Raw genomic sequence first — 23560 nt, 5'->3', positions numbered from 1 at the left:
CATCATGTTTTATGACATCAGGTAATCTCAGGCCTAAGAGTGTAACACAAGGTCTTGCACACTTTAGTTTCACATCTAAAGTACAATGCAAAAGAACATTCTCATTCACTCTTAGAATGTCAGCCCTACATTAATTTTCATTTACTTTAATCTGCAGGGACAAGTTTTCTTCTTCATCTATAAAACAATTGCAAGCACCCCATTTCCAAAATTGTGGTCCTACAGCATTGCTGGGTTGTGAGCGGTCCCAGTAGTTGAGGGCTGATAGATGTCACAAGCCAGGCCAGAATCTCTGCTTAGACTTTTTAAATTGTCTCCCTCCTTTGCTATTTCTCTCCATGCCTTTTATCCCAAAGAGGGACATGATAAATGAAAGACTGATCAGCTGCAAAACAAGTTTTAATTAATTTCACAGTTTTGCCTCATTCAATTCATAGCTGACATAAAAATGACTTGGAAAGACTGCTTGTGTGCCATTCCCAAAGTAGCCCTTACTAGCAGAAGGCAGAGAAAAAGATCTCTGATGTTACATTGTTTTCTTTGAAAAATGATTTGTGACTACCCATTACTGGAGTGGATATCTGTCCTTAGTGAAGGTTTTATGCACACTGGTTAACTATGCAGTGGAAATATCCTCTTTTGGACTTTTTATATAAATTTCATGACTATTTGTAACACATAATTCATAATCCACAGACTTCAGGACACCAACTCCTTCTCTGCTCCTTCCCCTTTGACTATAGTTAGCTTCAGAGGAAAACACCTCAGGAATTTCACCTACTCCCCTGCTTCTCCATGATATCACTGCTCCTGGACTCTGCATTTTGCCCATGTACATAATGCTACTCAAGTCAACAGGAGGAATCCCAGTTCCTCAGTTAACAATGAATTGGGCATCACAAACTCAGATCTTCATGCAAGAAGACTTCATTATATAGGCAGCACCCTATAGCAGCCCGAATATCAGTGTAGTCTAAAAGCTGAACAATCCTGGGACTAAAAACCTAAGAGCAACAAATACATCTTCTTTACTTCTTTCTTTTAACTGTAGTGCAACTCCAGCATGCATCCAAAAAATGGTACAACTGTAGTGTGCTGATGGCAAAATACACAAAAGCAACCCCTAAGAAGCCCTGGGGGAATTTACTCATCCATTTATAAGACTGGAGCTGTAATTTATTGAAACCACTGCTGTTCTGTGTATCCAGCACACTGCACAATATTTCAGAGTGTGCAGTGGGTTCACCCAGTCTCTCTTCTTTCAGCAATAAGGACATATGATTACAGTTAGGAAGATAGGATCAAATATGGCATAACATATAACAGAAATAAAGTTTTCCTCAACTCAAAAAATGAGCAATGCCGCAGTGGTACCACAGGGCCACTCTGAATTCAATGAAGAAAGATCTGCTCTCAGTTATCTTCTGAAATATCCTGGATCCTTTGGGTTTGCCCAGAGCAATTTCATTATAGTTTTCTGCCAGTTCTTTGTCTATTTTGTACAGCAGCATGAACCACCAGTGGAGATGCCTCCATTTTGGAAGCAGTTAAGATTTTTTGTCAACACATAGAGAAGAACAAAGAGATGACTTCTAGCATCATGGACTAATTCAATGGGCATGCCAAAACCTGAACTTTCTAAAATTGTGAGGACATTTTGTTCTCCTCATCCAGCTCATTCATGGTGCACCTTTATGTGACTTTAGCATTCTGAGATAACCTTTTCCATGTTCCCTAGGTCCTCATCTTCTCCAATACATTGCATGAAAAATGATTAAAAAAGGGTCTTATCCATGTTAACTATGAGGAAAAAGAGTGAGATGGCAAAGCAGTCATATTAAGGGAGGATGCCAGAAAAGATATATAGCATCTTCACTGGTCCACTTTCTAAAAACTCCCTTCTGCTGATCATTAAAGAAGACTTAATTGTGTAGTTCTATATGTCCATGTCCAAACAGTGGTCCTACCAATCTAGCACCTTTTTTAAAAGCTGTTTCAGATCCTCATGGACTGACCAACCAGGAGAGTCCTTCCTCATTCTCAAACAGATTAATTTGGGCAACCTGTCCTACCTGCTTTTTCCCTACACAGCAACATCTCACAATCCTCTTTGATTTTTCCCTTCATGCTTCTTATAGGAAATAAAGAACCAAGAAGGTCACATAAGGCTGCCTGACATTACCACATATTTGTCCTGCACACAGCTCTCAAAACCTGGAGCGAGTTCTTTCTGCATCTCATTACTAGGAAAATACATGAAGTCTGAAGAAAAGGTAATTTTTTGAAATTTACTATCTTCAAGGCGCTTTAAGCTAGCTTAGGGAGAAACAGCATGGCCACGATGAAAGACTGAGCAAATCCCAGGTTAAGTAGAATAAAAGAAAATCAAATACCCTACCTAAATTAGACATTGGAGATACTAGTTATGTTTGCAAGCAAAATGTAAATATCTTTTTAGATAACCCTTTTTAATATTTGTGAGGTGTCTTGGCAATTTTTGTGGAAAGCAGCTTCACCTTGTAACATTCAAGCATGATCAATGGCACTTTTCATGCAGTACACTATGCATTCCATGAAAAGGAAAGTTAGTCCAGTTGCTATTAGTATTCCCTGACAATATACAATTCTGGAAACTCCACTTTTACGAGTATGCTGGTCGCATATTCAGTGCTTTCCTGGTGGTGTCTAAATTTATTCTTCTTTATATGAGAGCTATTAAAAGCTTTAAAATATTTTCTGGCTGCTGGAGCGTAATTAATTATCTGTGCTTCCAAACTAATCAAGGATATTAGTCTTTCTAGAACACTTAGGCAAACCATACAGGGGTAACTGGGGAAATCCAGATGGTTACTGCCACACTTACATGCACTTTACTGATAATGGCTACCCAGGTTTCCAGAGCTTCTCAGTATATTCTCTTTACAGTCATATGGTTCCATTACACAAATAATAGTGAGAATTAATTGCTTCTAATTGAAGTTGGTGGTATTAAATCAAATTAGTGCCCACAGCATAACACAAACAATGTCAACAACACTGGCTCTGTTACAGCAACTGAATAGAAACTAAATACAAGTGTTCAAAATTGCATCCTTTAGTCATCTTCAGAGAGTTAAATCCTGGCCATTAAAGAAGAATGAGGTTTTACGAGAACATTCCTTAGGAGTTTCACCATCTCCCCTACATAACATGAGCTGAACCAAATAAATTCAAATTTTGAAGATTCAAGTAAGGGTGAAAGAACCAGTATGCACAATTCATACTGCTGAAAGATGTCTGATAACATCCATGACTGCAAGAAAGTTTGTCCTTTTTCCCTCCTCAAGGTAAAACTTTCAAAATATGTTAAATACCTGAGAAAGAAGTTCAATGACATCTGTAAAATAGCAAGTCTGGATATTTCTGTTCTTTTCAAGCCCCATTTCCACTGCTGCTAACCAGCAGGAATTCAAATAGGGTAAGCCTCTCTGGCTAGACTGTCCAGAGAAGCTCTACTGATTTCAGTGGATAGTTAGCCAATTCTTTTTATTTCTGCTGTCCTGAGATGGAATTCATGACTGTCACACAATTATCTTTTTCTTAGAGTGACACTGACATAGCTGAACTGATATTTTTTTTTTTTTTAACCTGGACTGAATTTTCCTACTGGGATACAAGGTTACTCTTACTTTCTGCAGTATTTTCAAGCAGGCTTGTGCATAATTTTCCATAGCTTTGCCATTTCTCCTGAGTTGCCAAGAACGAACCTCCACCCAAACGTGTGATGGCACAGCTGTGGTTAATTATTTATAGAGCCTATCAGTGTCACATGCCATAATAACCTACTTGGATGTGATGAAAGTGATGTAGACACTTGTCTTTCCGGTGATAAAATAGAGAAAGCAGGCTCAAAACTGAACAGATAAGTTTAAAGGAGGATTTTTTTTTTTTTTTTGAAAGAGGGGTAAATTTTATTTCTTCTCAGCTTCTATCTCGAGCTGAAGCAATTATCTGGAGAACTGCTGGTAAACATCTTGTCGAGATTAGTTCCATTACTTATGAGGATATGTCAAATATCCACCTGTATCCCAGGGAAATTCCCCTAAATCTGCTTAATGTTAGTCCTGCCCTGAGGAAATCCTCCAGGCATTCCATTGAACTAAATATTGATAACCTGACCCACTACTTGCAGAAATTTCTTTGTTGATACCAATCAAATGGAAACTATGCAATATTAAGGGCTTACTCTGACCAAGCTCAGGACACTTCCAGCTGTAGAAGGCAACCTCCACAGAACATTAATAGTGCACATAAGTGAAAAGAACAGACCTTGGGTTTAATTCTGAATTTCCAAGTCATGAAAACCACACGAAAAAAAAAAAAAAAAGAGTGGATGAGCTGTTCAGATGTTCCCTAAACCATCCTTTGGCCAAGGCTATCTCAATAATTTGTATTCATGTCACAAAGAAACTGATAGGAAGAAATCCATGAAGCACACAGAACCAGGCACTCAAATACATGGCACAACCATCCCTTTCCTCCTGAGTAACAAGGAGGGATGTAGGGCAGCTTAGGACACAAAGAAGCTTTGGGAATGATGTTTTGTGTCCCAAGTTGCTGCAAGCTCTCTGCCCCAGCAAAGTCAATCATTACTTTGGAAAATAAATGGTCAAAGGAACAAAATAGCTCAGTGTTTGAAAGATTTTTTTCCTATTTAATTTTATTTAGTTTCATGGTACTAGGTTTGTTAATTTTGGTACATAATTACAGATGCTGACTTTCTAAAGTGATTTTGTTAGAAGTCAAGGCTACATTAGAACTTGAAATGGTATCAAACACAATTGTTAGTTTTTCTATGCCTCAAATATCTCCTAAAATTCCAATAGTTTGGCATTGCAAAACTATTTTTTTTTGCATGGAAAGACGTTTACACCTGATTTCCCTGCGGTGAATTAAGGTGTTTTTCTATGTGTGCGAAATATCAACATCTTATAATATTTATGTGTTAAGTAGACAATGATGTTTCATATTGAGCTGCTGCAAATGTCCTGAAGAATATCTTTAAATATTGATGTTTCCCAATGTAGCCCTTAGACATTCTGTTTGCAGTGACATTTCAGCTTGCTATAATTTTTGCTGTAATTAAATCCCTTCATTTCCCCCCCACCCCCCCAGATAATTTGTGCATATAGACAACTGCATTTTTCTGGTGCAACTAATTTGATATTTCACCAGCTTTGCTTCTGAGCAGGAAGAATTTAAAGCTACTTAGTACATTTGAAGCAATTTTTTATTCTGTTTGTAATTATACATTGCACCTGCTTAAAATCCAGGGGAAAAAATGACTAGACAAAAAAGACCATAAGAGTAATACTTCAAACTGATGTTTCCAGATAATGCACTGTGTAGAACACACTATTCATGGAGGAAGAAATTGTTCACTTTGCATACTAGTCACCTGCTGTGTCCAAGGATCAAATTGCCAATATGAGCAGAAGTTATTTTTCCAAGACTGAGATTAGGTATTAATGTGTCTCACAAAATTAGTTTGACTTCAGATTCTGGAACTTCCAGAACTCAAAAAAATGACACCATCTTAACTTTGAAAGCTGAATTAGAAGTACTGTAATTAGGCGTGAGTTTGAAGCCTTTGTTAAGACCCACTTCAGGGATATAAGTTGTTTTAAGATGTTCAAGACCCATTGTTCTAGTCTTCTAAAAGAACATACTATATAAGATATATTGAGCATAATATTTTAGTCTGTAGTGTAATGGATGGTATTTCAATATGCAGTATATAGCCAGTTTGTCAGAATCTTCATTTTTCCTGACAGGCCAGTCAAATCCATACTCATGCAAACACTGTTAGGGTGTGGGTCTGACTGCACAGATATTTTTCCTTTCTGATACTTGACTGTGTTGCTCTTCTTTGCAAACAGCAAACCGAGCATATAAATCAAGCCCTTCTCATCTTCTCTCATTTTCCTTTGAGCTGTAAATTATTGCATGGCTGGGTTAAGTCACTGCTCACTTGCCCCTTGGTCCAAGAGAAAGAAATAATTTCCATTCATGCAAGTCTACATCAGTGGAACAGCTAACACATCTTCTCTCTGTCCCAAAATGCCATGAAAGATGACTCCTCCAGCACTGACATCAACCTCCTTATCAGGCATTATAGACACTTGCTGCACCTCAAGTGCAGTTATCTCCGACTTAACAGGAGATATGCTACATGAAAGAGGTGAGCTGTCAGAATTTTGTGCTGAGTAAAAAATAAATAACTACTTTAAAAGTTTTACATGCTAAAATGGACTCGTACATTTTATCCATAAGAGGATATGGCTTTGTAGCCATTTTAAAATTCTAGGTATGACAAGATTTAACCCTGAGAACCATCGTGCCAGTGATGTTACCATGAGTCCTGACTGGCTTCATTTTCTTAGTCGATTTAGGCATATTTCACAGTCATTATCAAAGGCTTTTGATAATCATGAGATGGATGTGCTATCTGTACATCCTGGATAGCAGTTAATGGCAACCATATTTCAGAATAATGGAGTATCCCTGTAATTTTGGCAAAAAAATATTCTATTTCTTTAAAAACCCTCTGATTTTCAAAATGTCCACCCAGCCATCAAAAAAAAAAAAAAAAAAAAAAAAAAAAAAAAAAAAAATCACACAACCCAGAAACATCTAGAAAACATCAGACCTGAAGTGAAAACCAACAAGTCCTATGAAGAAAGGCTGAGAGAGTTAGAGTTGTTCAATCTGCAGAAGAGAAGGCTCTGGGGACTCCTTATTGTGTCCATTTAATACTTAAAGGGAGCTTAAAAGAAATACAGACATTTGCCAGGGCCTGTAGTGACGGAGCAATGGGTTTAAACTGAAAGAGGACAGGTTTACATTGGCTATAACATGGAAATTCTTTACAAGATACTGGAGAGACACTGAAAGAGGTTCCACAGGGAAGATGTGGATGTTCTATCATTGAAAAGATGGGGTTTGGCAACTTTGGTCATGCATGCATTATGCCACACTAATTTGTCTTCGTTTGCGTCCCAAGAGGTATGTAAAGTATTATGTTCATTAATATGCTAATGGGGCTTGGTGAGACTCTCTGCTACTTTGGGTCAGAATTTACAGCTGACAAAAGATGTAGAATAAACACTTTGGTCCTCTTCCACGTACTGAGGCAACAGTAAGGGCTGATGAGAAATCCCATAATTTGCAAGCTGTGTCAAGCGTTTATCTTCAAAGTTTGCAAGAAAAAAAATCTTCTTTGGATTTAAAGTATGTTTAAATACTTTCACATAAGAAGTTTAATAATTATATATTTTGCAGTTTTACATAATTTGTTATTACCACAGCTAAAGAACAGATTTGCAAAAGAGGCACTTTAGCAAGTATTACAGATGAAAAAGACAAGGCAGACAGAAAAAAAAACTTGCAAAAACATCAATAAGAAGTTGTGCCACCCTGCTCAGTGGTTTACTTATTTATTCCTGGTGATGCATTAAAATAATCAGCACAATTTAATCTCACTCAGGGACAACATTTTTACACATGGATCGATGTCCTTTTATTCATTACTGCACATTTCCTTTATAATTTCTGCTATCATTTGCAGGGTGTAAACAGCTTCTAATGCTTCCTTTCTGCTCTGCACTTGAACAATAGCTTAAGTAATCAAGTAGAAAATTAACGAGAAGCAAAAGCTTATTTATAATCACACTCAGACCAAATTGCTATTTAAAGTATGAACAGTGCATGAACTGTTATTCTACAAATCTCCTCTAATTCCTCACAAATGCTAATTAGAGTTTGTCATACCCCTATCCCAGAATTGCTTGTTTTTCTGAACTAACCCTAAAATTAACCTTTCCTTTGTAACCTACTTATCAGCTAGAAAAGTTTCTCTGCCATTTTTGATCCCTTTAAGATCAATGGTTTAATTTACATGCTAAAAACTATGCACGTGGTTAAGGTATCTTAACTCCACCAGTACCTGCTGATTTTGGCATGACTTTAATGGAGTCCAATGTCCACTATTAAGGATGTCAATTGATATATATGTTAAAACTTCAGCAAATATGGTCATTATATAAGTAACAGCAAGCAGGTAACAGGGCAAATAGCTCAGGCATTATATATTAGTGGGAAGACTGCTCTAATGGGCAAATAATTATTTTAATAAGTGAAATTGCTTTTGAAAACATATATTTAGGACTGTTCAGAGGGAGAAAAAATGGAGTCGTCGAATTCACTTGTTCATACTGCTTCTTCTCCCACTTAGCCTTCTATATATTCCTGCCATTTTCTCCCCACTCTTAAGAGGGTTCACAGAAGATAAATTCCAGATGCCAGCTTTGTTCCTGGATGATCTGAGGGCTGACTTATCCAAACAAAAGACAGTGTAATATAGTGCTGATGTGTTACAGAATGTTTCCAATGACATGCACTGTGCTCCCAGGTAAGAAACAAAGCCTCTGCTTTGAAATGCACGTGAATGATCAGTCATTTAGAGTCTCGGTAATGGCATTCTAAATAGGATGCTATGAAAAGAAGAGTGAGAGTAAAAAATGCAAAACTGGAAGAGCCAGACCAGACATCAATAATCAATAATTGTCAAGAGTGCAAAGCCCTCTCTGTAGAGAGAATATCAATAACATTTCAGCCTCACACCAGTCCTCTTATACAGAGCACTGCAAGCTTTTTCTGAACACTAATTTGCACACATCTGCTATGAGGCAACAAAGTTTTATTTTGTGTAGAGCTCCTCAGGCGAGTCTTGACAGCAGTAACCAATGCTAGGTTCAAACTGTCTAGGGGTCTTTTTGGGGAAAATCACACAAAGAACAGCTCAAGGCCATAGTCAGAAACTATTTTGATATCACCTCTGAGAAATATAAAATAACTTTCTTTGAACTCTCTAACAGCTATTTCTTCCCCAGCTGCAAAGTTGCCTGAGTCCAAAATGTGGCAAGCATGTGTCCAAGCAAAAAAATCAAATTATGAGACCACTGCTAATGCTGTTACTCACACAATCCCAGTGGTGACCATCCTGCTGGTCATTACTGTCCTTTCTGAAATGCTGCTAACATTTGGGTTAGATGCCAAACTGAGGTATCTGGCTGCAATCCTTTACTTGTCTGAAGTTTTCCTCAAAGTTATCACCTTATTCTCCTCCTGAGGGATCATCTTCTGGAGGTTACTTTGACTGCATTGGTATGACTGTACTGAAGAACTCTGAAACACCATGTAAAAATCTACACTCAAAATTATGTCCTTCCTTAAAGTTAAAATAATGCTTATTCTTCTTTCACCTTCATTTGTTTCTGCTCTGCTTCATCCAATACAAAGAGATCGTTCCCCTCCCCATTATGCAAGTTCTTTTTCCTTTCAATTTTCATTTACATGACCAATTTCCAGAAATATGTCTCCTAAACAACTTTAATAATTCTTTCTCTTTTTTTTTTGCTTTGTTTATTGTACCTTGTATCCGATTGCATCTTACCGTGCATACATGCTTTAAGAATTCTGTCTGTTTTAATAAATAGAAATATTTCTCAGATATTAATATGTACACAAGGATAGTTAAACATAGTCAGTGGGATCTTGTGGTCTTCATTACCACATGTAAAGGAACACATTTTTCAAACATGCTGCATACAGCTGCCCTCAAGAGATCAAGTCTCTCAGTGAAAAAAATGAGAGATTTAAAAGCAGCAATAAAATAGTAATTTTCACCCTGGCTGTCATGCAATTGATGTGTCTGATAATGTGAAGCCAAAAGAACCTGAAAACCCATAATTCTGCACATAATCTTTTAGTATTCTTGAAGGATCATCCAGGTAATATGTAATCTTTGGAAAAGCCATAAAGCTGCACAGAGTATTACTTTTTTTTTCTCCTGGGAGAATATTGAACAGTACTTTGCCCCCCCTCATTAAAGCATCTTGCCTCCTGGGAATGGTGACAACAATTAAATCTGCCTCAAGAGGTTGTCTTGCTCCCTTATGGGGATAGCCTTGTGTGTTCAGGAATGCCTTTAATTACTGGTAATTTCAATCTCTCTCACATTGAGTTAAACTCCTAAACTCCAAGAGAAAAAATGCAAACCAAAGGCTGAAAGCAACAGCGGAGTCCACTTCTGTCTGGGCTGTGCTACCAGGGAGTGGCTCCATGTCCCAGAGGAGCCCAGCTCCAAGTGGAAACTAGTTGGGTTTGCTTGTTTGGTTTGGAAGAAATGAGGTAAGTAGAACTTTTCTCACGTCCCCCTCAGGCTGAGTTCCCATTGGGATCCAAGTATAGAACCACAGTACCATAGAATGGCCTGGCTTGGAAAGGACCTTAAGGATCATCCAATTCCACACCCTGCCATGGGCAGGGACACTTCCCACTAGACCAGGTTGCTCAGGATTCTACTCAGCCTGGCCTTAAACACTTCCAGGGGTGGGGCACCAACAGATTTTCTGGACAACTTGTTCCAGTGCTTCACCACCCTCACAGCCAAGATTTTTTCCTAGTGTCTAACCTAAACTTACTCTCTTTCAGTCTGAAACCATTCCCCCTTGTCCTCTCAAGGCATGCCCTTGTAACAAACAATTCCTTCTCCTTCTTTCTTGCAGGCTCCCTGAGGTACTGAAAGGTCACAATTAGGTCCTTCTCTTCTCCAGAATCAACAAACTCAATTCTCTCAGCCTTTCCTTGTGGGAGAGATGTCCCATTCCTCAAATCACACTGGTGGCTCTCCTATGGGCTTGCTCTGACAGGTCCATGTCTCTTCTGTGCTTGGGACCCCAGAGCTGGATGCAGCCCTGCAGGTGGGTCTCACCAGAGTGGAGCAGAGGGGCAGAAAGAACATTATCAATACCATGAGGGCCTCTAGAGTGGATTCCACTGAAGGTGACATATGGCATTTGACATGAAAGTTGAAGTAAGTATCAGGCTGTTGGCCTGGAACTTCTCTGTTAGCCAGTGTGACAGATAAAATGCCAGCAGAGAAGTCTGGCAGATTCCTAGCAAACATCCACAGCTTGAAGCCATCATGTTCAGACCAACATCAGCTCCCTCCTTAGTGACACAGAGCACAGGAACTCTTCACCTCACTGGTTACTGCAGTGGTATTGGCAAGCATCCTGCTAACTCCCACGCACAAGGGAATCAAAGTGAGCACTCTCTAAGAGAGAGAGAGGAGTATTGATACAAATTCCATTGAGCACGCCAAATGTTCCCATCACAAGTGTCCAATAGAACTCTGTTCTATTGCTCAAGAAATGATGTCCAATATAGTCTCTTCTCCTCAGGCCTTTGGATCATTTCTTGGTGTTCTTCCCATACTTATTCATCCCATCTTGGACTTTCTTTGAAGCCCAAGAATGCAGCCAGCTGAAGTTTGCAAAAACATCTCAGCCTGGTTTTTAATTCACATCAAGGCAATGGTGCCACTTTTGTATCACTCTGTGCCATGCAGAAGACATTTAATGAATGTAAGGGCCTCCTTACAATACTACTATCATCTATACTCCCTGGTTATGGAAGTAATTCAAATTTCGTTCTGCCACTGATAAGAATTCAACCTACATCTCTCTGGGTAATTAATGACAAAGACACATAAATGCAATTTTACTACTTCACAAAAGCTGTCATCACATTCAAATTTACTTAGAAAAAAAATTACTGTAGGCCATCTCTTACATCCTGCCACTAAAATTTGCTCATTTTAATTGCCACCACTTTATAAATAAAAACTGAAAATGTTTATCACATAACTTATAGTCAAAGTTACTGCTTAAGAGTCTAAGTTTAATTTTTAAAAATTATTCAGCTTGCTTACTAATGTAAATGCCATTTTAAATATTAATACTCTTTAATAATTAATAAACTGATTTAACCATGTATTATGCAAAAAACCCTTTACTTCTCCACCCATGTATAAAAAATAGCCTGTTTTGGACCTGGAGAACTGGGACATAACACATCCTTGTGTGGATCAGTAAAGGGGGAAAAGCTTAATAAGAGACTCTTTTTAACTGTCTCTGCTATTAAGAATGTAATTGGACTTAATGATGCTTAAAGATCCTTTGGAGGTCTCATTTCTCTACCCAAGAGAGAGGGTGTGTGCCATCATGACATGCTTATAGCTCAGCAGGATAATTACACCTTTTCAGGACTGACCATTTTAAACACCCAACTCTGGTCAGCACCTGTTGATTAAATGTCTAGCAGGGCACTGTTAGTACACCTTGTTCTCTGCAATAAAAGGAGGTAATTTGAATTATCAACATGACATCCCTCCAGTGGGTGTGTATTAGCCTAGAGAAAACCTCAGTGATACCTCACAACAGCATCTGTCAAAACATTGAGAGTGAATTAGCCACGCTATCATGATTAGCATGGAATCCATTCTCTTTCTAATTCATTAAGTTTAGCATCTATTTTCAGGGTAAATTATTTAGAAACAAATCAGGACTTGCCTGGAGTTGTGCAGTGGTCTGATATCTCTGATAAACACTGGCTTGTAAACAACCTGCAGACTGTCCTCTTTGACAAGGTGTTTGCTCACCAGCTGCCGAGCCACTCTTAAAATGTGAAATCATGCTGTGTTGGTCCTGTCTCCTGACTGGATGACTCAAGTGTTTTCCTTAAGGACTCCAACCAGCAGTTTGAAATTGGATGATTTTTGGAGGAGAGAGATGTATTTGATGAAGGAAAAGTATCTGAGGCATGTACAGCACAGCCAGAATATTTTGGGAGTGACTCAACAAGTATGTAATATGGTTTTGATAATTTTTAAGTATCCAGATGTCTTCAGAGGTCTGCAAATGGATTTCAAGAAGACCTGCAGACTCTGAAGAGGCTGTTTGCAGTCCTCCAGAATGTAAATGGCAGAATTAATAATCACCTGTTTGTGTTTAGCAGAACTATGTAGCATATCTTTCACACTAATATTTATTAAAATTGACTTAGACAATGTCAGGGTGTCTAAGTTAATTTTTTTTCCATATTTTCATGCAGCTATATACAGAATATTTCTCAAGGCACCATTTTTTTCATGACATATTGCATTTTATTAATTTTAAGTGGTCTTCTAAGTGAAAAGCCAAACACACTAAAAAAATAGCCAAAAAACAACACTTGTACACCTTCCTCAAGTGTGACACTTCTTCACTCACTTTATCTTCTCTCACACTTAAAAATATTTCCTGTCTTTTCAAAAGCACTATTTGATCAAATACCTATGAATAAACATATTTATTAAGAAAATCTGCCAGATAGGATGGCCTAGAGTGAAAGCTCAATGAAGAGAGCATTAGATTGTCATCATTAGCTTTAAAAATAAACTACAAAAGAGAATTCAAGGAAATTTACAAATTCATGGATTGCACAGCAAAGCTTTAACTACCAGAAAAACATTGAAGTCCTCCTTAATAGGGGGAAAGACAATAAAAGCTGACTCTAGCCAAAAAGAAAATTGATTCCACTTGGATTCTAGGGCACTAGCCTCACCCCTTACCTCAACTGCTTTTATTCTTCAAATCCTTCATCTAGTATGTGCCTCAGATTCTTGGCTATCATGTGTGCACATTACTCCTTTATTTCCAAAGAATTTATACTTGTTCAGTCCTTAAACATTAAACTGGTGAAAATTACACAGATACCTAGTCAGACTGCAATCCTTTTGCTCATGATACAGAGAAATCCCAGTGGAAAAAGCAAGTTCTTGAAAAATACATTCAGAAAAATACACTCACATTTTATTTTTGTATCATGAAATCAGTAGCAGCAAACCATTTCCCCATATAACTAGAGGTTGGCATACAAACAAATAAACACAGCAAAGCATGAATACAGTTTTGCCACATTGGCTTATACTGAGTTGTACTTAATTTGCAAAGAGCCCCACTTATCAGGTCAGGGTTATATTAGTAGAATCAAATACTACTTGTCATGACTAAGGATGGCAGAACTGGTCCAGAAGATTCTCACACTTGTTTAAAAATTACCTTTTGAAAGATCTTTGCAATCCCTCAGAGGATGTTATCATGCCATTTTATGATCTTTTGGTTTATCCTAGACTTAATGGTCAATTACTGAGTCCTCAAAGCTTTGTTTGCAATCAAGCATTTTCAGACGCGCAAGTTTTTGTGCCTGTCTCAGCAAATTATATGAAAGCACATTGCAGTCAGAAGGATCAATTCCTGTGTTATGGGTATTATAAATACATCTGTATATATGTAATACTCAGATACCCAAACTTGGAGGCATTAAGCACTGAAGAATTGCTGGTATTTCAAGGAAGAAAAAACATTTTATTTAGAGACACTTTATATAAATTATGACTTTCTCATTCATTCATTGTTACTAGAAGCATTTGCATGAAAACAGGATCCATATTCTTTGGAGTGTAATTTGCTGCTTCTGGAGCTGCCTTCTCTTCACCTGCTTTGTACTCTCACTTGGTGCTGTATATTTAAATTGGAGTTTAATATTAAAAGATTTCCTATTCCTGGTGGGAGTAGATCAACTATGGGGGAAAGAGGATTGCTACAATTGTCCTAATGTTGTCTGAGAAAAGTCAGAGAAGAAAGGTAGAAAATAACATCTCTGTGCTGCATTCTCCCAGAACACTGGTTTTAAGTTTCACATAAATCTGCAACTAACTTCAAATGGGTTTTAATGACAATACTCCATCTCCTGGCAACCTGATAGGGAGAAATGCAATGACATTACACTTCATGTTTCACTGTATCCAGAATTCAGGGTTGCAAGGTTATTCTTCACATCATAGTGTAACACCTAATTTTCTCTCAGTCCCTATTAAATGCTTATTTGTGAAACAGAATTGCCAGAGGTATGTGATTCAGTAAGCTTATGCTTCACCTGTACACAGTGTGTTTTGGTCACATAACAAGAAATCATTCTCAGTTGTAATCCTGACTCTAGTAACTAGTGAACATATATATCCATGTAGCAAAATACACAAAAGTAAGAATTTGTTCTTATGGTGCAGAGGCCAAACCTCACATTTTATTCATCCATAAATACAAACTGCCACTCAGGTGTGAGTGGTATATTATATCCTATATTCTCAGGCTTTAATAGGATGTAGTATCAAGCAATCTAGATTTGACCATGGAAAAATTTATAAGGAAATATTCAGGATTCTGTCTGACTTTCAAGATATCAAAGGGAAGGCATTCCAGCATGTGTTCACACAAGGTCAAATATCACAAAGCCATCAGTTGATGACTGGAAAAAACAATCTGAGGGGAAAAGATTATTGAGTGAAAGATTATTGAGACAGGTTTGTGAACTCAGCTACGATATCATCAGTTTGCAGAAAAGAGTGGAGGAGATCACTTTGTCTTCAACACAGATGCATTTATCGTAAGCATTGAATACTTTCAAAGACTAGCAAAATCTCTAGTAGTTTTTCTAATCACAAACCCACACAAGCTCTTCACAAACCTTTATGCTGTTGGTATTGGGCAAATAGATAGCAGACAGTATGTGCTGTTTTCTAGGATCACTACGGAACTTTTAAAATCCACATCCATCTTTTCTTTAACTTGAGCACAATTTATTTTTCTTTGGTGCTACACTCAATCTATTTTATCAAACAGCAGATTGGTGAAGCCCAATACTATATAATACCTATGCATTTTTTCTGATATGGAGAAATGTGTGATAAAAAGCTGTAAAATGCCAAATGGATGATAAGTCCTATAATTTACTTGATAAAAGCTGACTCCATAGGAGGTATTTTAATGAATGTAATGACAGCATGTTCCAAGGGAAAAGCTTTAAAATGCTCAGATTACATTCAGTCTGTAAATCCTGTTCAGATATTAAAAGCAAATTGGTTACTATAAGATGATCATCACACTTAATCTCCACATTCAAGAAGTTTTGTAATTGCCAGGAAAAAGTTGAATAATGATATTGAAAAGCAGCTATCTGTAATTGTGCAAACATAACAATCTTTTGCAATTTAGCAGTGCAGGTATCATTGCAATTTGGGAGAATGTGTTCTGGTCCCTCAGCCCTGTTTCCCCAGAAGGACTGTTGTCCATCATATAACCTTACTCACAGATATTTCTAGTTGCCACATCATGCCTGTTAATTCATGTCTCTCCTCAAGCATGGATTTTTTTGTAGACTGATCTTCCAAAACCATACACGACACATACAAGTTTGTGTCTTGTCTACCTTCACATTCAAATCGTGCCAGGACAAGGGAGTTCCATGGTGTCTGGATCTTTTTGACACAGATTTTGATATGAATATTAATTAATTAAAACAATGACTTTTCTTCAGGAAAAAGAAGCTTAAAATTTTTCTTGTGTAGACAGGAGAATTCATCACAAAGAATTGTTCCTTTCTAGCAAGGGGTAACATGTACATTCAAGACTGGGGCAAGTAGGTATAAATTAGCTATAAGTTCGTTATACAGACCAATGCTGAATTAGCATGGACTAAACTCCTTGTTTAAAATCTCATTAGGATTCACCAGAGATTGACTATGAAAAAAGCTTCAGCTACAACATAATTTTTATCAAAAATTCCCAAATGCATTTCCCGGGTGATAAGGTAAACATGATTCAAGTAAAGAGTGTGACATAAATCCACGTTGCTCCAGATTTCAAGCAATCATGTTTGGAGTAAATCTGTGCACCTTAGAGAACACTTCAGGAGTCTGTTAGTGAATGCATGGGATAAAACAGTAGTGACAAAGTACTTGTTCAGTGGGTAAATATTATTTGGATTGCTAGGAGAGGAACTCTTGAACACAGTAATTTTGAACATCAGATCTCTTAATTAAAGCTGCCTGCCACTATTGTAAATGGTTCAACAAAGCAACCAGAGATGAAGCAACTCGACAGAAGAGGGCGTAATTTTGTATATATTTCTGGGTTCAGTTCCAGTTCTTTAGAGAACTAAGGCTGATTGAACAAGTCCCTTTCCATGTGAGTCCTTTGAATGCTCTCTTTCTTCCTATCACCAAGGATGTAAGCAATGTCTTGTCCCTCCTATTTCAGGATCAGTGCAACTACTGATTGCAAACTGACAGAATGCTAGGACATTTGCTAATGTGAGTAATTTAGGTTTTTATGTCATGCCAAGTAAATGTTTTCTTTGGTGTAGACACTGAAGGTAAAGAGTATGTGCTCTTTTGTGCATCAGAGCTAGTGATTGGCAAAAATACTTTGGATGTATTAGCACCGAAAATGTGGGTTCTTGAGTAAAAATTAAGTGTTGGGACAAATCTGTATGTGTTTAAATTTTCCATACATAAAATAACTGTTTGCAGTGGAACAAGGTTATAATCATTGAGTAAAATTGAGTGTTTATGAGCAAGAAAGCCAGGAAAACAAACTGCTGATTTTCCTTGAAATCAATACAAAGGCAAAGAGAGGAAAGCACAGTTTGATTTCCTGCAATATTATTTTCATACATCACTTGAGCAACTCATTTTATCTGATTTTTTTTTAAACTTAACTTATTACATCACCTTTATTTAAATTAAACTGTTTCTAACTGCCTTTTAAAGCAAGACATTTGGAGAAGCCTCTGAGAAGTCCTCTCTTAACAAAATCACTGTTGATGCCAACATGAAGCTAACCAGCAGTGGCAAAGCTGAGAGTTCTCATCACGTCTGAGAATGCTGTAGTTAACTTTATCAGCCAAACACACTGGTAATAGGTTGGATGCAGGAAAACACCATGTACCTATCAGACTTTTCATCTAGCACCAGTTCACAAAGATAAATGTGAGTCTCTAGAGGTTTCCATTCCATCTGGACAACTCTTTGTAAAGATGACTGATTAATTCTTTCAACAAGCCACAAACTGGTGAATTCACTGAAGCTTTGTAAAACCAGCCTAAAATAGTTCCCAGTCCAAAAAATTTAAAAGGATTCCAGAAAGAAATTATGGGGTTTTGGCTTTGGAGATCAGATAGAAGCTGAAGAATGATCTCTCCGGGCATTAAAGCATCTGAAGTAAAGACAAACCAGCACACGTTTTAACAGACTTTGAAACTAGCACTTAGGTTGGAAAATTCCAGGGGCAAATCTTATGTTTTAATGGGTAAATGGAACTTTCCCATTAATTTAACTGAAGTCATGATTTTGTTATAGAAGTCAGTAGACAAAGTCTGACACGCAGCTGAGTGGCGAGATGAGCAGATTAAACTGTTTTTGGGGGCTGTTTTTTGGTTGGTTTGTTTTCATTCAGGGTTAAAGGCCTGTGCAAAACAACCAGCACACTGAGTCGTAATTTCTATCAACACCAATTAAACTTTCAACCCTACTGGAATTTGATGCTGTTTTTACTTCCTCTTGCATGGGTCTAAGCAACAATCCAGGAGTTAAAGCAACAAAGCATGAAAGCGTGGCCAGCCATCAATAGAGAAAACTCTGCTAAGAGAAAGTATTTAATTTCCTTTTAATGGCAGATAAAAGCCATTTCCCGCCCTTCCCCCTGGATTAATATGAAGTTTCCAAGGAACCAACTCTGGAAACACCTTCATAGTATCATCATGTACTGTGATATTATACTTTGGTGCATATTTAAGGCTTTGTAGCCTTAGCAAGGGTCTGTCTCACTCCCTCATAAACATCCAGCTCCACCCCAATACTCTCCCATCATGACAGGGATGAGAGGTCATGCAAGAGGAATGGAACACCTCTCCTCTAAGGAAAGGCAGACGGAGAGTTGGAGAACACAGCCTGGAGAACAGAAGGCCCCAGGAATATCTTATTGCAGCTTAAAGGAACTTAGAAGAAATAGAGGGGCAGATTTTTTAGCAGTCCATGTAGGGGCAGGACAGGGAAGAATGGTTTTAAACTAAAACAAAATAGATTCAGGCTATATATAAGGAAGAATTATTTTGCAATAAGGGTGTTGCAAGACTCGAACATGTTGCTCAGAAAGATTATAGGTGACTCATCCCCGGAAATATTCAGTGTTATGTTGGACAGGGCCCTGATCAAACAGATCCAGTTGATGATATCCCACTTGCTCATTGCAGGAATTTGGACTAGATGACCTTTAAATGTCTCTTTAAACCCAAAATATCATATGATTTCCTGATCAAGTGATAGTTTCCTGGTGAAAGGAGCAGGGAGAAGAAGAAAGCATAAGCACAGCAACAGGAGAATAAAAGCCAGCCATGGAGATACACAAGAAGTTATTGCCTCCCAACTTTGTTGTTGTTTCATTTTGCATAACTTTATAAACATGCAATGTCTTTCATGCATCATGTCTTCATGTCTTCTACATGTCTCCATGTATCATCATGACAGCAAAATCCTTGAAATTGGAGGAATCTGTGAACCAGTAGGGCACAGCTTCTGCATTGGCTCCAGAGCACTGAACCCCTATCTTAATACTGGGGCCATGCTAATACTGATTATGGTAAGGAAATTATAAGTACGTCACTGTCCCATATTTCCAACATGAGGGTTCATGTGAGGAATACTTAGAGTTTCTTCATCTAAATAATTGAACTATAAATGTGATGTAGTATTGAATCTACTAGATTGTATCTACTTCTATTCTATTCTATTCTATTCTATTCTATTCTATTCTATTCTATTCTATTGTATCTACAATCTACAATCTAGTAGATTGAATCTACCTGTGCCTTAAAGCTGATCATCTTTCAGTAGCATGACAAAGTACAGTTAACACTCTACAAATCAATTTATAAAAAGCACTTCTGCTATTTTTATAAAAGCATTATTTCAAGCACCCTTAGGATTACACTAACACTTTCAGAGAGCATACTTCTAAGTATCTTCAGAAACTGCTTTACAGCTATTATGCATTTATTTTATTAAATAATTTGCCTACCCTTTACACACTTTCTATGCAACCAGCTTGTAAAATGTATCACTTGCTCTCTTCATACTGCTGCGATGTGTCTGCAGAGTGGTGTTGCCTCTGAATTTGTGTAAGAGAGGACTTATTGCTGCCCATGAAAAAAGTGAGGAAAGAAAGCAGGATTAGTATAATCCCGAGGTGCATCTGAGGCCTTGCTCTATTTTCACTGAGAAAGTTGCTGAGAAAAGAGAAAATCTTCCCATCAGCAAAACAGCAGCAGATGATAATAAGCAAATGGGCCAGGCTTGCTGATCCTGAAAGGTACTGTTGTGTAGGGAGTAGGTAAAATATCCTTATGTTATCTATATTTTGTTCTGGGTACATTTTCCATAACTTATTCATATTAGAACATACACCAAATATCTATTCTGGGTAAATTACAAAACTCCATGAGACACTGAAGTTTGGGTAAAAAAATGGTTTAGAGGTATCTTTGGCAAGGACAGGAAATTTGACACTTCAAGCTAGAGTCTGAAGAACAAGCAGTTTTATTCATTCATTTTTTAAAATTTTTATTATTCTGTGTCTCTGAAGAATAACTTTGATTTATAAGGACATGCTTGTAGGCATGAAAATAATCTGGATTTGAATCCTTTTTATGACCCAATTCAGTGATGGCACTGAGTTAAGGATGGTGATGTTCAGAGCAGGAGAAGAATTATTTCAAGGTCAGGAGGACACTGTTCTTGAAATCAACAGATATCTCAATGAAGTATATTTTCATCACAAATAAGAACTCAGAAGACATAAGGCTCCTATTGACTGTCTCAGATTCCAAAACATGAAAACAGCAAGACATGCAGCAAGGTCTGTCTCCAGCAAGAAGTAAGTTCCCTGTCAGTCCTGCATTTTCTGAAGGATGAGGACATTTGTTCCCATGGTGGTTCCACCAACCATGAGGAGGCAGCAGCTCGGTCCCTGCTCCATGGTTGGCTAACTTCTACTCATTATTCCCACTCAATATGGGGACATTACTCTTTCCAGACTCTTTGAAGCACAGTGAAAATGGTTTTTCTTCACAGTGTTCACTCATGCAGCATTTGACGTGAGCCTAGCTCTTTGTATTTTATTACTGTTCAGCTGTTTTATTTATAACAGCAATAATTAGCTGGGATCATGTTTAAGCAGCTGCTTAAAACTACTTAGTGCTTCTACACCATGACTTCCCATTCAGTGGAGGCATCCCATCTCCTGATATGAGTCTTTTACTGCATTGATAAGTGCAGCTACTTCCCTTCTTGTCAGCTTGCCGTCTGTGAACAGGGGGCAAAGGAAGCTGACAGCAGCACAAAGCCTGTCAGTTCCCTGAGAGCCACTGTTTCAGAGAAGCTGTTTCAGAGTGTCACAGTACATAGTTTGTCATCTCAGTTGTTGTCCTGTTCCTACCTCTGCCTGTCATGATCGCCCTGGATGACTCACTCTTGCTACACAGCAAGATGCTTGGAGCAGTGAAATGAGAATTCCCCTTAAAAGGGTGTTTTTGGTTTACTTTTAAGTTAGTCTCTTGAATGCTGAGAAAGGGAACTGGTAGCATCTCCTGTGCTTCAGTAGCAGATCACATCTGATCTGCAGGCCACTCCTGCAAATACCACGCTGTCCGTGGCAGCTGCTGCCCTCATTGCCTGTACAGGGTCACCCATTCAATAGTGAGACCTGCCTGACCTTGCTGATCCTCTGGTAAGCCAAAGAAGCAGGGACACCTCTGGGACAGGGGACGACCATCTGTGGCTGCAAAACACATAGAACCACAGAATCATAGCATGTTTTGGGTTGGAAGGGACCTTTAAAGGGCATCTAGTCCTGCAATAAGCAGGGACATGGTTAACTAGATCTGGTTGCTCAGATCCCTGTACAACATTGAATATTTCCAGGAATGAGTCATCTACAACCTCTCTGGGCAACCTGTTCCAGTTGCAATGCACTCATTGTAAAAAAATCTGCTTTGTACGTGGTCTAAACCTACTATCTTCTAGTTTTAAATTCTTCCTTGTCCTATCCCCACAGGCCCTCTTAAATAATCTCTCTACTTAGGGGTTTCCTTGGCTCAGGAAACATCCCTGTAGAGCACAATTCTCTGCTGTGCTGTGGGATGCACCTTAGCACTGCAAGGATGACCCACTTTCCCTTTTCCCAGCAGTAGCTCAGGTTTACCTGTCCTCAAGGACACCTATTCCTGCCTAATAGCTTTAGGATAATTTTTTTTGGCTTTTTATATGTTTGTTCAATAAAGGCATCTACGTTATTCTGTGCCTGTTGAGGTTATAAATCAGTTTCCAATTTGACAAAACTTCAGCGATGGTCAGTAGTACCATCCAATGTAATGATTGTCAATAATATACCAAATATGTGGAATAAATTAGAAGTATTTAAAACCATAGCAAAGATTCATTATTATGAGGATAATTTGTGATCATCGTTACAAAATATTTGCTTTTCAGTATGAACAGAACAAGAGAAATCCTTTCTTCATGTCACTGGAAGTGTAAAACTGCTTGATTTGATTCCCCCTTGGTACTCTATTGCTTCATTTGGTCCTCAGCCTTGCATACCTGCTGCAGTATCCAAAAGCAGAACTGGGCCTGTGTATAATGTGATAGCACACTTGTGTGGCCTGAGATTCCTGTGAGAGGTGAACCAATAACCCAGGGTACAACATTCCCACTAGGATGCAATAAAACCTACTTAACTGAAACATCAGACTACATTAGCTTTACTTAGTTATTAGAAGTGAAGATTTTCCTAATCAAAAATGACCAGAATAGAGAGGAGGCTGAGTGAAGTCCCTGATCCACAGCAATTTTCCCGTCTGCATAAGAAAGTATCTCAAAATGGAAGTATTTGTTTTAATTTTTCAGAGCAAGGTGTTTAATAGCTATATGGTTAAGGGGAAAAAGGAAAATTTATATTTTGTTATGAAATAACTTTTGCTACCAGGCACTTTCAAGACATTTTCTCTTATTTGAAAAGAAAGCAAACATAATAGATTTGGATAAAAGTGAATATGAAAGTTAAAGAAACATGGTGAAAAAATTGATTTTCCCAAATAAAAAACATTAGTAGGCTATGATTTTTTTTTGTCTTTGGGATGAACTGCAGGAACTATAATCTTTTCATAAACTCTTCATTAGGTTAAAACTTAATAATTTCAAATATTGCATTTTAAACCACAGCATTTTGGTTTGACCTTTTTATTCTTTGAAATAAAAATGACTAAGCATCACAGGAAGAAAGAAAGTGCAATATTAAAAAAAATTCTGTTTTCATTCTACAAATTTCAAAGAGAATCTTTATTCAACTTCTAAATGCTTTTCAATTTTTCAAAAAACTAAGACTTTTTCAAAAAACCTGACCCATTCCCATGCAACAAATCATAGTTTCTCCATAAAGAAAAAAAAAGCTTATTATAAAAAAAATTCCCAGTCATCAATTGAAAATTAAGCAGTCTACAAAAACCAATAAATCAGAGACTATGAGATTTAACTGTTAGTCGTAATTTAACTATTAGTATAAAGCAAAGCAATGGATCAGTTGAGATCAGCTGTTTGTCTGTAAATGTTTGGTTTATGAGCGAATTAATTTTATTTTTGTTTTTCTTGTTTTACAAATATTATGCATACAAAAACTGAAGGAGCCAAAGGTGATCTTCTGGCTCTCGAGAAAAGGGTTCTTAAGCAAGGTGATACAGGTTGATA

General features: G+C 37.7%; 1 long non-coding RNA gene across 1 annotated transcript in view; it reads right to left on the bottom strand.

The window, feature by feature from the left end:
• LOC137473384 (uncharacterized) overlaps positions 1 to 20939 on the bottom strand; it is a 46522-nt gene extending 25583 nt beyond the window's left edge. The window contains exon 1 of the long non-coding RNA XR_010998749.1: positions 20666 to 20939. This is a non-coding gene — a long non-coding RNA (uncharacterized lncRNA). The remainder of the gene's footprint in view (positions 1 to 20665) is intronic.
• Positions 20940 to 23560: the final 2621 nt, after the last annotated feature.

The sequence above is a fragment of the Anomalospiza imberbis genome, chromosome 4 (assembly GCF_031753505.1).
Source record: "Anomalospiza imberbis isolate Cuckoo-Finch-1a 21T00152 chromosome 4, ASM3175350v1, whole genome shotgun sequence".
NCBI classification, from domain to species: Eukaryota; Metazoa; Chordata; class Aves; order Passeriformes; family Viduidae; genus Anomalospiza; species Anomalospiza imberbis.
Note: the sequence above shows the minus strand (reverse complement) of the source record. Positions and strands in the feature narration are given on the sequence as shown.